This window comes from Neopsephotus bourkii, unplaced genomic scaffold, assembly GCF_033783945.1.
Source record: "Neopsephotus bourkii isolate Nb327-2 ecotype Australia unplaced genomic scaffold, CSIRO-AGI_Nbou_v1 NB_1831, whole genome shotgun sequence".
NCBI lineage: Eukaryota > Metazoa > Chordata > Aves > Psittaciformes > Psittacidae > Neopsephotus > Neopsephotus bourkii.
This window is the reverse complement of record NW_026902304.1, coordinates 738,442-753,860: the sequence shown is the minus strand read 5'-3', so window position 1 is coordinate 753,860 and position 15,419 is coordinate 738,442.

Genomic DNA, 15,419 nt, shown 5'->3' with positions numbered 1-15,419 from the left:
TCATCACCAGCAGAGTGGGATGGCACACTCTTCCTAAGCAAAAAGTCCCACAGGGCGAAACCAAAGATGTTCACTCAGGAGTACTCCAATCTATGTATTGGGTTGGCTCAGTGTGAGCATGGTACAAGAAACACAGCCCCTGAAATTCAGGTTTTCTGCTGCTCGCACACCAGAAACACTGTGGTCAGGAGAGTCATGTTCTAATTTCGTTTACAGGGAATCACTTATAAACTATTGCCAGCCAGCTCACAGCTGTGCTGGTCCACACATCCAAGTGACTTGGAGTCATGATAGCTTGGACAAATAAACAAGTAACAGTTGAGGAGAGAAATCAAAGGCACAGTGGAGTAATGAAAGCCATGTTTCTTACTATTTTTCATACAAATCATCAGATGCTGAATCCATCTGCCTGAAAAAGGGAAAAATACCCTTTTTTCTCCAGGGCTTGGATGAATTTTTGTGTAGTTTGCTAATTATGCTTCTTCTAGTTTTTCTTTGGGTGCCGTTTAATTGTTTGTTATAAGCAGAAAGTAAAGAAAACATCTTAATTTTGCAGGATATTTTCCTTTAAAGTCAAATGAGCTAATGGCACTTTGCAGTAGATACTTACATCATCTTTTCTCCCTAGGACCTTCCTTTCAATCAGCACTGCTTCCTTTCACAATGGTTTTACTTCCCTCCTTGGGTGGTTTTGAGATTGCAACAGCTGAAGAAACCCTTCCTTCAAAAATCCATTTTGAAAAGAAACATGTGGGTATATTTCTTCTGTGTTCTAATTTGGAAACTGCTTTTGAACCTGAGGTGTGAGAAAAAACCCAAAGGTCAATTTAAAAAAATGTTTCTCCTAAACCAGGTCCAGCCTGTTCAGGGAACCTTCTAAAACCATCAAGCCATTGCAAAGGTGGTAGTGTTAACAGTATTAAAAAACAAGCACAGCTTCCCCACATTCCTCCTTCCTACACAGGGATTGTTATTCCAATACCACTATCAGGGAAACAAAAATCAAGAATGCAGTATAGTTATTGACATATTTCTCATGGAAAATTAGCTACACAATTAGCATTCATAACAAATAGGAAGTTCCCTTGTGTGTAGCTGTTGTGGTTTAAGCCCAGCTGGTAACCCAGAAACACACAGCTGCTTACTCACTCCCCCCAACCCTTTTCCTCCCCCTGCTCCTGGAGGGATGGGGAGAAGAACTGAAAGAAGGTAACTCCCATGGGTTGAGATAAGAACAGTCCAGTAACTAAGGCATAACACAAATCACTGCTCCTACTACCAATAATAATAATGATAAGGGAAATAACAAGGGGAGAGAATACAACCACTCACCACCTCTGATTGATACCCAGCCCAACCTGATCAGCTATTTAGCCCTTCCAGGTGACTCCCTCCAGTTTATATACTGGGCATGATGTGCTGTGGTATGGAATACCTCTTTGGTCAGTTTGGGTCAGGTGTCCTGTCTGTACTTCCTCCCAGCTTCCCCTTCTGTCTGGCAGACCATGAGACTCAGAAAGTCCTCGATGGGAGTAATCATTACTTAGCAACAACTGAAAACATTGGTGTTATCAGCTTTGTTCCCAGGCTGAAAGTCAAAAACACAGCACTGCACCAGCAACTGAGAGGGAGAAAAATGACTGCTACTGCTGAACCCAGGACACAAGGGAAGAGAATACAACTACTCACCACCCGCTGACCAATACCAGCCCAACCTGAGCAGTGATCTAACCCTTCCAGGTAACTTCTCCCAGTTTATATAGTGGGCACGACGCGCTGTGGTATGGAATACCTCTTTGGTTAGTCTGGGTCAGGTGTCCTGTCCCTGCTTCCTCCCAGATTCTCCTCCTCCCTGGCAGAGTATGAGACTTAGAAAGTCCTTGGTAGGAGTAGACATTACTTAGCAACATCTAAAAACATTGGTGTTATCAGCATTGTTCCCAGGCTGAAAGTCAAAAACACAGCACTACACCAGCTACTAAGAAGGAGAAAAGTGACTGCTACTGCTGAACCCAGGACAGCAGAACTGTAGAAATACAGCTAGAAGTAGGAGGCTGCAAATAACATTTTCAAAAAGCCCAGATATATACCAGTTTCACTAGAGAATGTGGACCCAATTATCCCCCATTAGTCAGTACAAACTACAGGGTGAATGGAAAAGGACACAGGATTTGCTCTGATGGACAATTTTCAGTAAAAGGGATTTGTTTTATTGTCAGCATTTCCATTTGTGCTTGGAACAATTTAAATAATGGTTTTGTGACAGAAGAAAGGAGTCCAAATTTGGGGAAATAAATGTAATTTTATTCTGCATTTGGGGAAAAAGCAGCCACAGAACCCACTGAAAACTCAGTCACTTACCTATAGGTTAATAAAGGGTAGAAAAATTGTTGCGGCAATCAGTTCACCAGAGATACTATTGTTAAGCAGGTTAAAAGTCTGTTGCCTGTTTTGTGAAGGCTAGTTCATTGAATATCCTGCTGAGAACTGCATTAGAGTTCCAGATTCTAAACCGAATAGTTTTGGCTGGCAACCAGACCCTTAAGATGCATTTTTCCTGAATTGCTACTTTAGCTTCAAATCCCAGGGTTCCCCCTTAAGGCACCTGAAGCCAGGCTGTAACTTCTGTTGTAAACACCTAGCCGCTAAGCAAGTGTCACCCACAGGTTTCTGTGTCAGAGGCAAGGATCCCTTCATCCTTCTGGGATGTGAAGATATGCAGACATCTACAATTTTATATCTGTAATTCCTTCTCTGAGTTCACCAGGAAAGTGGTGTAATACTATACCAAGGGCTGTATTATTGCTGAACCGGCAATGACCACAACAAACAGAATTAAATTTATTAAACAGCTTTTGTTATAAACCTTTGCTTTGAGTTATACTGAATTTTACCTTTTAGTCAGAAATTCCCCAGGGTTGCCTTTTTGAATAGTACTACATATGTAGAAAGTTTTTTGAAGTAAGTGACTGAAACAAAATGCTCTCATTTTTTGAATAAAAGGGAAGTAGAAAACCATGCACTTGCCTCAGTCACATGTAACAGCCATAGCTTCATTTTACACAACTCCTGTGAAGGTAAGAAAAATAAAAAAGAAAAGAAAATCTCTTCAGAGGACAAAAGTCAACATTTAACAGGGAGGAAGTTAAATAAAGAGTACCATGCATTTAAAGATTAGTTTAGTTTTATGGAAAAAAACAAACACTCAGACTTCCTCTGGAACACCATATATCAGGCATGAGATGTACACCTGCTTCCTCTGTCATTCCTCAGGGGAGCAAGGCAGAGCAGAACCCAGTTCCTGCTCTCCAGCTAGCCCCAGGGGCATTTCACCTCTGGCTCTTCTTCACTTTCCCAGGGGACAGCCACCAGAGTACCTTTCAAGAGGACTTCTGGCTTTGCCCCGGTCCTGCTTTGCTTTCCTTTCCTGCAGACACTCCCATTAGCTAGTGCTGCCATGCAACAAGTGCACCTCCAAAGACACCTTCGTTGGTAGCAGGTCTCCAGGAAAGAGGGCACCAATAAGCCAGTTTTTATCAGGTCCCCTCATCCAAAAGGTGGATTTCCTGGCCTGCTTGCAGCTCTACTGAATGAAGTTGCTAGGGTATTACAGCTTGTCTGGTGGATTTTGTTACTGCAGCCCTTCCCACTGGCATCTGGCTTGAGACTACCAAGTTGCTTCCCAGCAAGAGATTACAAACAAGCCAATATATCAAGTCTTCATAATTATTGAAAACAGCAAGCTGTCCAAACTAATGAACTACATAAAAAGGGGGTTTAGTACATTAACAGTTCCCTAAACTGCACACTTAGCTTCTTTTGGTATGCCTCTGCTAATGGAAAAGTGGCACAGCTCACATAACAGTAGGATATTGTTGATTTGTAATGAAGGATGTTGGAATTCTGCCCTGCATAGATGCATACATCTCATTCATGTAAGAAAAATAGTAGTCAATTTACTGCATTGACAAACAAAACTTTTCTTGGCCTACAGAATTACTTACTATTACATTGGAGAAAGCTGTGTGAAACAACATGCATTAACTAGTAGTTAAGAAAAATAATTAATATACTAAAATCTGGACCTGAATCAATTTTTTTCCTTCAGCTGAGAAATACTTACATGGCCTCTCACAAGCTGTGACTTCTTCCTTGCAGATCCTGCTGTTCAGAGATAATCAGAATTTTACCTACATTTTTTTGCCCCATCAGAAATTACCAGTTGCTTAAAATGGCAAAATTTTACAGGAATATTCAGTACTGATCCCAGTTTTTATAACAAAAAGAAGGTGAAAGAATTTCCATTAACATTCCTTTAGACAACTCCAGAATGAAGTAATTCGTTGTTGTTGTTTTTTTTTTTCATTTTGAAAAGAAGTTTGTATGAGCTTAATTTTAAAAATTTATTTGCAGGGTGTTGGCATCTTATTTTGATTACCACAAAGGATCTCTTTTTCATAAGGGTTATTTTCAGAACTTTCTCTTAAACTTGTAAAATTTGCCACCAAACAGAAAGTCTGGTTTCTGTACAGTCACTGTCACAGAGTCTATTTTCTGTTGTACAAGGAATCTGTCTCTTGAAGAGCTGAACTGATTTCAGCCCATGGATGTGAAACACAAAGATGAAATAACATTGTATTCGTGAAGCACTGTATCTACAAACATTGCATTTATGCGATAATGTGATTACTCTCACATTAGATGCAAACTTCTGTGATTTTAATTTTCTCCCCTTTATTGATAGAGTCCTGCAAAGGTGTTATTTGGAGTTATATCTCATTGCATTGAATTAGTATGCTAGTTTGTGGCTGTGAGTCATCCCAGTGAGTTAAAATGTTGCTGATTCTGAGAGTTTTCTTAACAGAATGTTAGGAGCCTTCAGGGAAACTTGATGTCCATATAACCCTCTAAGTCAAAGATACGTACTGGTAGGTACAACATACTTCTCAGCAACATTTAGAAACATAGTACTTGCTCAATAGAATGTTTTTTATTCCTTGATTTGCTAGCAGACTAAATGACCTCTGAAGAAGATGGTGAAGTCACACAGCTGCAGTACAAGCGATCAGCTTCTGTTCGTAGTTATGCCTTCACTTTCTTTCTAGTTTCTTTTACATGTACAGTGATCAGTCTTTAACCAGTTTTGGTTTCATAAATAAATACATACTCCACTGCATCCTTCTATTTATTTTAAATAGCCAGTGATGAACACATGGTATTAACTGAAAAGACAGACAACTGACAGAGAAAGAAGGTTACACGACAAGCGCCACATGTGGTTTTGTGCTACTGAATGTATCAGGGAGATTGCTATCCAGCTCATCTGGGATCCCAAACCTCCAAATTTGGAGACACATCAAGATAGTGCTCATAGGAAAAATTAAAGGCGACAGACTTCTGAATTTGCCTTTGTGGATACAGGGAGTGGCCATAGCTCCTGCTGGTCTCTGCAGAGGTAACATTGTCACATACATGCAAGCAACAGGCAATTCTAGCATTTTTCCCCAAGTATTTGAGGGAAAGTTTGGCTTCCATTTACTATAAAACTTATTCTAGGGAGAAATTTTGACTCATATAGGCTACATATATTGCCATACAAATGTTAGCCCTCCCTAACAAACTCAGCCTCACAGTTATTAAAGTTGGGTTTACATAGCTAAGAAGAGTAAATCACTGGGTTTGGTTTATGAGCTGACAGGGGAACATCAAAAAAAGGATGGTGATTTACCTAAATGTCAGATGGTAACGGAGACTGTAATTGCATTGTCAGTTTTAGAGAGAATAGATCACTTCCCTGATTGCACATCTGTTCTGAAATCCTGTAAGTAATCAGGTAGAACAGCAAGCCTCTTCCTCATAACCTGTCTGTGAGGCCCTCCTTACTGGAATCAGATTTTACTTGCTCTGGAATCCCCTGTCCCAAGGGTGATATTAAAGTAGCTGCTAAATGAGGGACATAACCTTTCCATTCACTCATGTTATCCATCGCAGATAATTACAATGTTATCTGTAAATGAATAAGGAGGTTTTTATCTTTTTCATTGCTCTTCCAAATGCTGCAATGTCAACAGCTGAGATGTCAAAAGCAACATCTGTGACTTTCCTTGTCCTGGGTTTAGCAGTAGCAGTCATTTTTTCATTTTCTTGGTAGCTGGTGCAGTGCTGTGTTTTGACTTTTGGGCTGGGAACAGAGCTGATAACAATGATGTTTTGGTTTGGCCAAGGACTTTGTCAGCCTCATGCTCTGCCAGGGAAGAGGGGAAGCCGGGAGGAAGCGGAGACAGAACACCTGACCCAAACTGACCAAAGAGGTATTCCATACCACAGCATGTCATGTCCAGGAGGTAACTGGGAGTTACCCGGAAGGACAGGGGGTCTGTTGGGTGGGACTCATTGTTCAGCAGGTGGAATTGTACTCTTTTCCCTTGTTATTATCTCTTATCATTGGTGGTGGTGGTGGTAGCGGTGGTGATTTGTGTTGTACATTGGTTGCTGGACTGCTCTTATCTCAAACTGTGGGAGCTGCATTCTTTCGATTCTCCTCCCCCATCCCTCCGGGAGCAGGGAAGGGGGGGAGCCCCCGGAGTCGGGGACACGGGCCTCGACTGCTTCCAATCCAGCACCACTCACTGGGAGTGAGTGCACAAGCTGTCTGGCTGGGGTTAAACCACTACACCTGTATTTACTATTAAATTAGAACAGTAATCCTGCATGACTCAGGAAAAGAAACAGTATGAAAGAGAATATTAAACACATGCATCAGGAATGATAAGAAAGAAAAGACAGGGAAGTTAAGGAGGATATCCATGTCCTAAGTGTTTGAAAGTATATATACATGGCTTATGGAGCTGTGTGAAATACAGAATATCAAACTCCATAGACCTACAAAACCTGTGGTAACCTTGATCATCCTTTTCAAATACAGATACTTTCAGCAAGTCCTGAAAAACATTAACTTTGTGAGTCTAGAGCAAATTGAATCAATTTTCATTTTGCAGTACATTGCAAATAATCAATGATGTTTTCCTTGCTGTATGCAATCATTTTATGAATTATGACTCAGATGGTACATTTTCTGCTAACTGATAGTAAAATACATTCTGTTTTCATGAGAAAGCTTAACATAACACTGTAGGGCTACAGGATATTGCTAAAACCCAGGGCATATTCTGTTATGAATATAATCATCCCCAAACCTCTAAAATTGCTTCCCATGATTATCAAGAAATTACAGGAAAGTTTATTTCTCAGAGAGCAGATCTGGCAAATCTGCTACCTGGCAGATTAACCAAAGTCTTTCTGCAGTGCCCCTTCTAGTCAGACAGAGACACTGAAATCCTGTCACCTGCTGTTGTTCCAGATTATGATGCGTATTAGCAATTCATAGGTGTCACTCTGGTGTTCTGCCAGTTATAAAACCAAGGACAAAAAGAAAACAAGTGAGTGTTTCAGGAAATGAACCAGCTATTTACTACCACAAACTGCCCAGGAGCATTGACATCATAGCAAAGAAAACATGCAAGTTGCCATAGCACGAGAAAAGCCATGTTTGAGGGCAAAAACATGTTCATCTTGCTCTGCTCAAGCCATGAGCTGAGCACCATGGGGCTTGGCCCCGGTTCATGCGTGGCCTCTTCATCCTGATTGAAGTGCCTTGCCAGTGCAGGAGCCAGGCCCCATGGCGGCTAAGGCAGAGCAAAGAGGGCTTGGCCAGAGACCAGCCCCACTGTAGCCTGCTCCAGGAAAGGGGTCATTCCAGGCTATCCTGCCAAAATACAGCAGAGAGGCCCTCCATGAGCAGTGGACAAGGCCTTGTGCTGCTTTAAGGCTGCATGGCACCCTCAGGCCTTGTGACAAAGAGAATATGCAAGCATCCATAACATGAAGACACATGGTGCCTGAATGAGGAGAAAGAACCCTGCATGAGAAGAGGCCCAGGCACCATGGTCCTGGGGCCAACAAGCCCAACACAGAGAAGGGAAGAGTAAAAATAGATGAATGAAGCAGCTCCTCTGTTAGAGCTGGTCTGGTTTTCCCCCGCTCCTCCATGCTTGCCCCAGTCTGGCTTTCCCTCTGAGGAAAGCAGAAGTGCCTTGGCAAGGGCATCCCCAACCCCTTTGGCTGTCCCTCCGCTTCCTCCCTGCAGAAGCCAGAGAGCAAGAGCAACCTGGAGCTATTGCCCACTCGCTAGCCCCAGGGTGTTGCCTGCTGGCATGAGGAACCCGCCCTGACAGTTTCCCACCTGCTGAAACATGGGCTCCTCTATCTCCACCAGGAGAAAGGTCTGCACTAACCTGCCATTGGACACTGCTCTCCAGACCACACAGTCTAGGGCACTGATCACCTCCAGCGTCCTCACCACAGGATGGGGTTGGCAGATTTCAGGCTAAGGCTCACTCTGTAGTTTTCATAGTTTTATTTTATTCTGAAATTAAATTAGTGCTGAGAGCCCCCAATCCCCCTTGGGGGCCAACATGTGCCCCAGTTCCTGGCCTTGCTTGCTGTTGCCAGCTTCTGGGCGCACTCCTAGTGCTGCTGGTTGGGTGTTTTCTTGCATGGTCGTGAACAGGCCTGGGGACTGCCAGCCCTCCTTTTTGGGGGTCACTGGGCTCCCCCATGGAAGTAGTCCCTGCGCTGGCTGGGAGAGGAAGGACCTGCAGCCCTCTTGGGCAGCTCCTGGTGGGGCTCCTCATGGGGTGTGCCCTGAAGGGCCTTGACTGAGGTGCTGGGGAGCTCACTGATGATGGGACCAGGAGGGCTGACAGGAGGGCTGGGCTGGAGATGGGAGCACGCCCCAGACGAGGCAGCACAGCAGAGTGTGGCAGCACAGGGGCCCTCCTGCCCTCCAGCAGCCTGGGAATCCTCTAGTCCAACCATCGGCGAGCCTCCTCCCTGCACCAAAGCCCGACAACGTCAGGCAGGCAGCGAATGAATAAGACTGTGTTGTCCTGCAAGGAGTGCTCTGGCTGCTGGCCCAGGGTGTCCTCATTCAGCCCAGAGATGCTGGACACAGTGAGTTCCTCCGCCCCAGCCCAGTTGTTAGCCCAAACAAACCAACCCACCAAAAACCAACAGAGGAAAATCAAAGGGGAGACACAACCCCTCACACCCCCCACCCTCCCTCAACCAGGTAATTGAATTGTGTCAGATTGCTGAAGCAGATTGCATGAAAGCATTGCACTGCTCAGCTGGGTGAGGAGTACAAGATGTCATGGTACCTGAAGGCGTCTGCTTTCATGCAGCATGTAGTCTCAGGAGAGAGCCTTTGTCCTGCAGCTGGATTCTCCTCCAAAGGCAGACTTTTGCACCCTGTACAGCCCCAGCATGATGGGGCCTGGCCTGCTCTTGCTGCTTTTTGCCTGCCTGCCTGCAGAGCCTCACCCCATCCTGCTGCTCCCCAGGTTCCTGCTGCATGCCTGAGGTGGCCCTAGCGCTATGACCTCACCATTTCCAGAATCCCTGTCCCAGCTGCCCAGCTTGTGTTTTCCCAACACTGTTCTCATTCTACACACCCAGCTTGCTGAGCATAGAACCTGACTGTGGGTGGACAGCACTTAACCCTCCATGTTATGTCCAGCATGTCACAGCCTTACAGCCTCTGCACCCTCTTCCGAGAAGGAAGCCATCTCTCTGGAGAGCCAAGCCAGTGAGAACACTATGAAAAACAGGCTGAACACTTCATAAATTCCATTATTAGAATTCTAACATTCTGTGCTGGGTAGCTTATATTATAATACATTATTTCTCAGAAGATCTCATAAGTAAAGCAAAAGCTTCAGTTTCAAAAATTCTCTACAGAATCTAAATTCAGAGCAAACAGCTTACTCTGCTTCCACTCAGAACACCATTAATGGAATGATGTTTCCTTTGCAAAACTGAGAACAGTTGAGGACAATAATTACCTTGCTTTTTTCTTATAAAGCCACAAATTACCTCAGTCTTGGTTTTTAGACATGCTGAAATTTGTGTAGCTATCTTCTGCAATTCTCTGCTAATTTTGGCAATTTATGTAGGGAAGAAAATAGAGGAAATACAAGAATTTCACTTCTCATGTTCACCTTACAAACATCCCAATCTTAATTGTTTACATGGCCCATTTCTAGAGAGAATTACTTTTACCACTTGTGACATTCGAAAGAGCTACTTCATCTCTCATAACCTCAATTATGATGCCAAAGAACAAATACAGATTTCAAGTTTCCAATCTGCGTTCTGCTTTCTTGAGTTGTGCATCTTCCAAGATGCATGGAAAGAAAGAGCAATTATTTCTTTTTGCTTTGACATAACGAGCAATCAAGAGTATGAATAACAGCCCATATAGAAACCTTTAAAATAAAAGCAATATATGTTCAGGGCATTTAACACAAGGGGCATTTAATACTGGAGGTAAGTTTACTTTGAGCAAGTTACTATTTTTTATTATGCTTTAAACACAATTATTTTGCACACTTTCCTTTGAAAATAAGCACAGGATAAAAACAGATGTTCGAATTCTTGCTTGGGGATATTTTAGGGGAGTTTGAGGGGTTTTATTATGTAAATAACCTAATGATATTTTACAGTTACTCTGCCAAAACATCTATGTGCTCTAATATGTTAATAGAAAGATGAAAAAGTTCTCATCAAACTTTCATTGTTTTTTCAAAATGTGTAACTTGATGGAATCATTTGAAGACAATGAGATTGAAACAACATCTATTTGGTGGTGGAGTGCAGTGGAAGACTTAACTATATGCTCCATATAAAACTGCACTAATGTAGTAATAAAGCTGCATTCAAGAACTCCAAAGCTGCCTGTACAGACTCTGTTCAGCACACATATGCTTATAAATGATTATACAGATTATAAATCTGTGTGTGCAAACTTTTTTTCCTTGCATCTATGCCTCATTCACTGCAGAAAAGAGACTATACCCTTACTGAGTGACTATTTGATATGCTGTTTTATCCCTATTGTCCACTGTAGGGTCTCCTGCCTTATTAAATTCACACTATTCAAAACATTCTGAAACCAAAATCCCCAAGTTCTTTGCAGGACTCTTAGAAACAGGGGTGGTTGGTTTTTTAAAATACAGTGATGCTCATCACTGTATTTCTATTTAGCAAACTCAAAAGTGTTTAAGTAAGAGGGTGGGGAGGTTCCTCCATTTTTTAGCTGAGACCTGGAGTGCTGGTGAATTTAAGATGAAAAATAACTACAAATACTCAAGTGCCTTATGAGTACACTCCATGCATTCAGAACCAGCTCCCCCCCGATTCAAGTGTTTCAGCGATCTCAAGTCAGGCTTTCAAGAACTCATACCAGCTTTAAGAAACCAGGAGCAGGGACCTGGCTAACTCCACAAAGCAGAGGCAGTGGTGGACATCAAATCTAGATCTTCAGGCTGGAACTGACATCGAATCTAGATCTTCAGGCTGGCATTAACAACTGATGCTTTTTTTGGTGTCTGATCTGTGCTTTAGTTTCCATGCAACTCCCATGGTTGACAGAGAGGGATCCTTCCTACCTACATTGAGCTCACTTATGACGTACTCTTTCCCATATCACTAGCTCATAGTTTTCAAAGGAACTAGATGTTAAAATAAGTTAGAGTTAAATTTTTAAATCGCTTCTAGAATCTGCTTAAATTTAGATTGACATAAGTTTGCATTGAATTTTAAACAGGCGCATTTTGAAGTGAAAAATTATGCTCTGTGAATTTTTTAAGTTTCATTTAAATTAAAAATCTGTATATAAGTCTCTACTTTTGCAAGAATAATAGAGAGCATATTCTCCAAAATGAGAATGCTTACCAGCTAAACATAGAGTAAACTGTAAGATTCATTGAGCTCACAAGTCTTCCTGCACAGAAGTTCAAGGTCAGACATCTGAAAAATGAAAACTTGTTCTGCAATACCGTCTATAGTTTTGGAAACAGTAACACAGACAAAGAGGTTAGAATCAAGGCAGATAGACTGTGTGAAGTCTCAGAGCCAGGAAAAGGTTTAGTAGAAGCAGAAAAACTAGTATAGCAGTACCCACAGGATCAGGAAATTTGTGGGTACATTGCAGGACTACTGTACAGTCTCTCATGACCACTGCTGAACAGGAGCCCATGACCCAGGGATCACTCAGAATAAACTGTGAGTGTAAAGCCAAGTTTATGAGGATGCTTTACAGGAAAACAGGCTGAAGACATGCAGTCCATTAACTTCAAGAAAAGACTGAAAGAAAACAAGCTTCCACAAAGAAAAGATAACTTTGTTGTAATGATTTATGAACTGTAAGCAGGTGAAGACAAAGTGAGATCAAGTGCTAGATATCAACAGTCAGATATACTAATATTAGAAAATGGGATTTTTTCCTTGTCAATCATCAGAAGTAATAATTAGCAATTTAAGAAGTTCCCTCAGGATTCAGCAGCTCTCAGAGTCTAACTCAGGGCAGAACTACAAATATGGCTCTCAGCCACCAATGATCAGCCTAAAACAGCAGCTACTTTATGACCCTTTAAGCAGCACTAATGAAAGTAAGGTGTAATCGTGCCTCTTGTCCTGAAAATCTATAAAGTCTATGCTAATTTGCAAGCAAATCATACACATTATACTTAAAAGTAGTGTCAAAAATAGCTCTTTTGAACATTTACTGCACAGTCTCATGCCACTCTCCCGAAAGTTACAAAAACATGGATTAATGCAGATCTTTCAAGTTTCCCCAGAACGGGAAACTTGAAGAACCTTCAGGTATTTGAAAAAAAGTACAGAAGGGCAGATTTGTGGTGTTAGCTGTAATTTCTTTCCAAGATAGCATTACTGCCAGCCTGCAGGTCAGACTATTCTGAGTGCTTCTGTCCTCCTCTTCCACTGTTTTACCAGCTTAGATTCCTACCTGTTAACTCTGAATTCACTATGGTGCTTTAATGGCATCACTAGCACACCTATTAAGTCTTGACAGGCATGCTGGATTTTTCCTGGCTTGTGACTGTAGCTCTTTCCACCTAGAAATACAGGACTTGGCCTGTGGCCAGTTATTGTCTCAAACACAACAAACATAATATTTTATAGGATAGAAAATATGTAGCACAGGACCTTCACAGGGATAAACGCGCCACAGTGCTTCACTAAAGTGAAGATATTAAACAATACTGAAAACAGCAACAGCATACATGGGGTATGGCCAATTAATGAAGGGGGAAAATACCTCTATCACAGCACGGTTTGGGGCAATCTGGTTGCTAGGAGCTATTTTGTTCTGACTAGATAAGCCAATAAATAGCTCCTCATATCTTTCCTAGAGCTGTCAGCACTGGATAATGGCAGAGATGGGGTTACAAACCCTTCTCCTGGTTCAGTAGCACAGGTCCCATGTTTCTTCCAGTCTGCGAGAAAAGAAAATCGTTAATCTGGAAATTGGGCCAGTGTATAGTGGATATTTTTTCTATAGCAGTGTATCTTATTCTAGGTTATCACCTATATTCTATAATATAGGTATACCTGTAGTATACCTCATTTGTAGATTAATCACTGACTGTTCAATAAATAAAAGACAACAGCATAAATTAAACCAGAGGAAGAAGGTACAAGAAAACATTATTTCAATGATTCATGGTAGCATTTCATGGCCAATACCTACTGAAGTACATCTCCTTCACCACTTCATTAGGACAAAGCCTGCCTCATCGTTAGAGACATCTCATTTGAAAAGACCAGTCATGAGGGAAATACAGTACAAATACCTCTAGTTGCCGCTCATTGGGCTGCCTGGAAATGCTCCTGCTCACAAACAAGGAGCGACATTTTTCGTCTCCTCCAACACTTCCACAGCTGCAGTGTGTATCTGCTGGTGTTTATTTGGTTGTAAGACATTAACCAGCAGCCAGATGTGTATGGTGAAAATAACAAAATTTAAGATGCATACACAGTAACTCTGTGCAAAAATAAGATACAGCTTCTCCCCAGAACAGTCTTGCAGCTATGAAACATGCTACACTGCTGAATGCCATATGGACTGCTTTTTCACTTTACAAACTTTCTCAAAGGATTATTCTGATAACTGGCATCATGTGGGGATGTGAATATTTCACATATGTAATACTATCGGGCAATGCATTCTAAGTGTACTACCAGTCATCATAGCTTTTATTATAGCAATCAATATTTGGTACCCTTACATGATGTAATATAACTGCCCTTCCCAATTACAAACCTTGGGCTGGAAATGGCACATTTATTTCACAATATTGACCTACATTATGAATGAAGCTTTAAAGTACATGTTTAAAAAGAAGAAGAAAAATGGGCTTGGGTTCATGCTACACAAGGCTCTAGCCTGGAAGTGTCAGGTGGTGTTTTGTAGGGAACAGTACTTCCTCTTTTGTCAGTATACGAGGACAAATATTTTCCCTTTCAAGACAGTACTGAAATTTAATTAGCTTAAAAATGAATTATTTTGAGAACCTGAATTTTAGAATTCAGACACAATAATTACTTTGTTGTACCTAAACTGTGTTTGTGTTACATCCCCTGTCTGTTTTTTTTTTGAGGCACTGAAAACAGGTACATTTAAGATATCTGAAATCTCTTTGCCATCTCCTTAATTTTCAATCCATCACCACTTCTCTTCCTCTTTTGGCATAGTTTAAATCCTTAGCACTTAGAAATATATATTGCTTTTCAGCTGGGAATGAGAAAATGGCTTTCCAAATTTCTTGAGAATTACTCAGCCCCCAGCAGACACATTTGGCTCATGTCTCTTTCTGCAAACCCCAGAGCTCAATTAACACATAAGGCTTCCCGCACCTAAAGCTGGGGTCTCAGACACATTCTTTCCACCCTCAAATTTGACACATACTTCTGCAGTTTTGTTGAAGTACTCCATTTATATTATTCCATTCACATGAGCACCTGATAAGGGTGGCGTACATCATTACATTTAACAGTGATAACTTTGTGGATCTGGGTTTAAGGTGATGATCTTAACATATATGGAAGGCTTATATCCCATTTTTGTAGGGAAAAAAATTGCTTTCTCAGATGGAGATATTAATGATACAGCTGGCAATAATTAAAGATCTGTATGAATACAGGACGAATGGTAGAAATAGAACACAAAGGCCATAACCTAGAAAGATGCAATTACTTGGGGATCCCTAGCCCTCTTGCTCACAGAAACATATCGAATAATCCTGCTTCTGTAGACTCATGGCTCTGTTCCTGAAGGGCTAATATTTTGTACAATTCACCCCAGTGGGTTTATGAGTGGTTATAAGACATGTTAGGACCCTTCTTTGGGATCTGTTTGTTCACAACTCTAATGCTGGGTGTAAACAGGATATACACAACATAAAAGGATAAGGCAATTACCCACTGGCTGGCATGTATGAAACACAGCTGGGATTTAGTGAGCTGCAAGGCAAAGTGCTAGTAGTGTGCTGACCAGC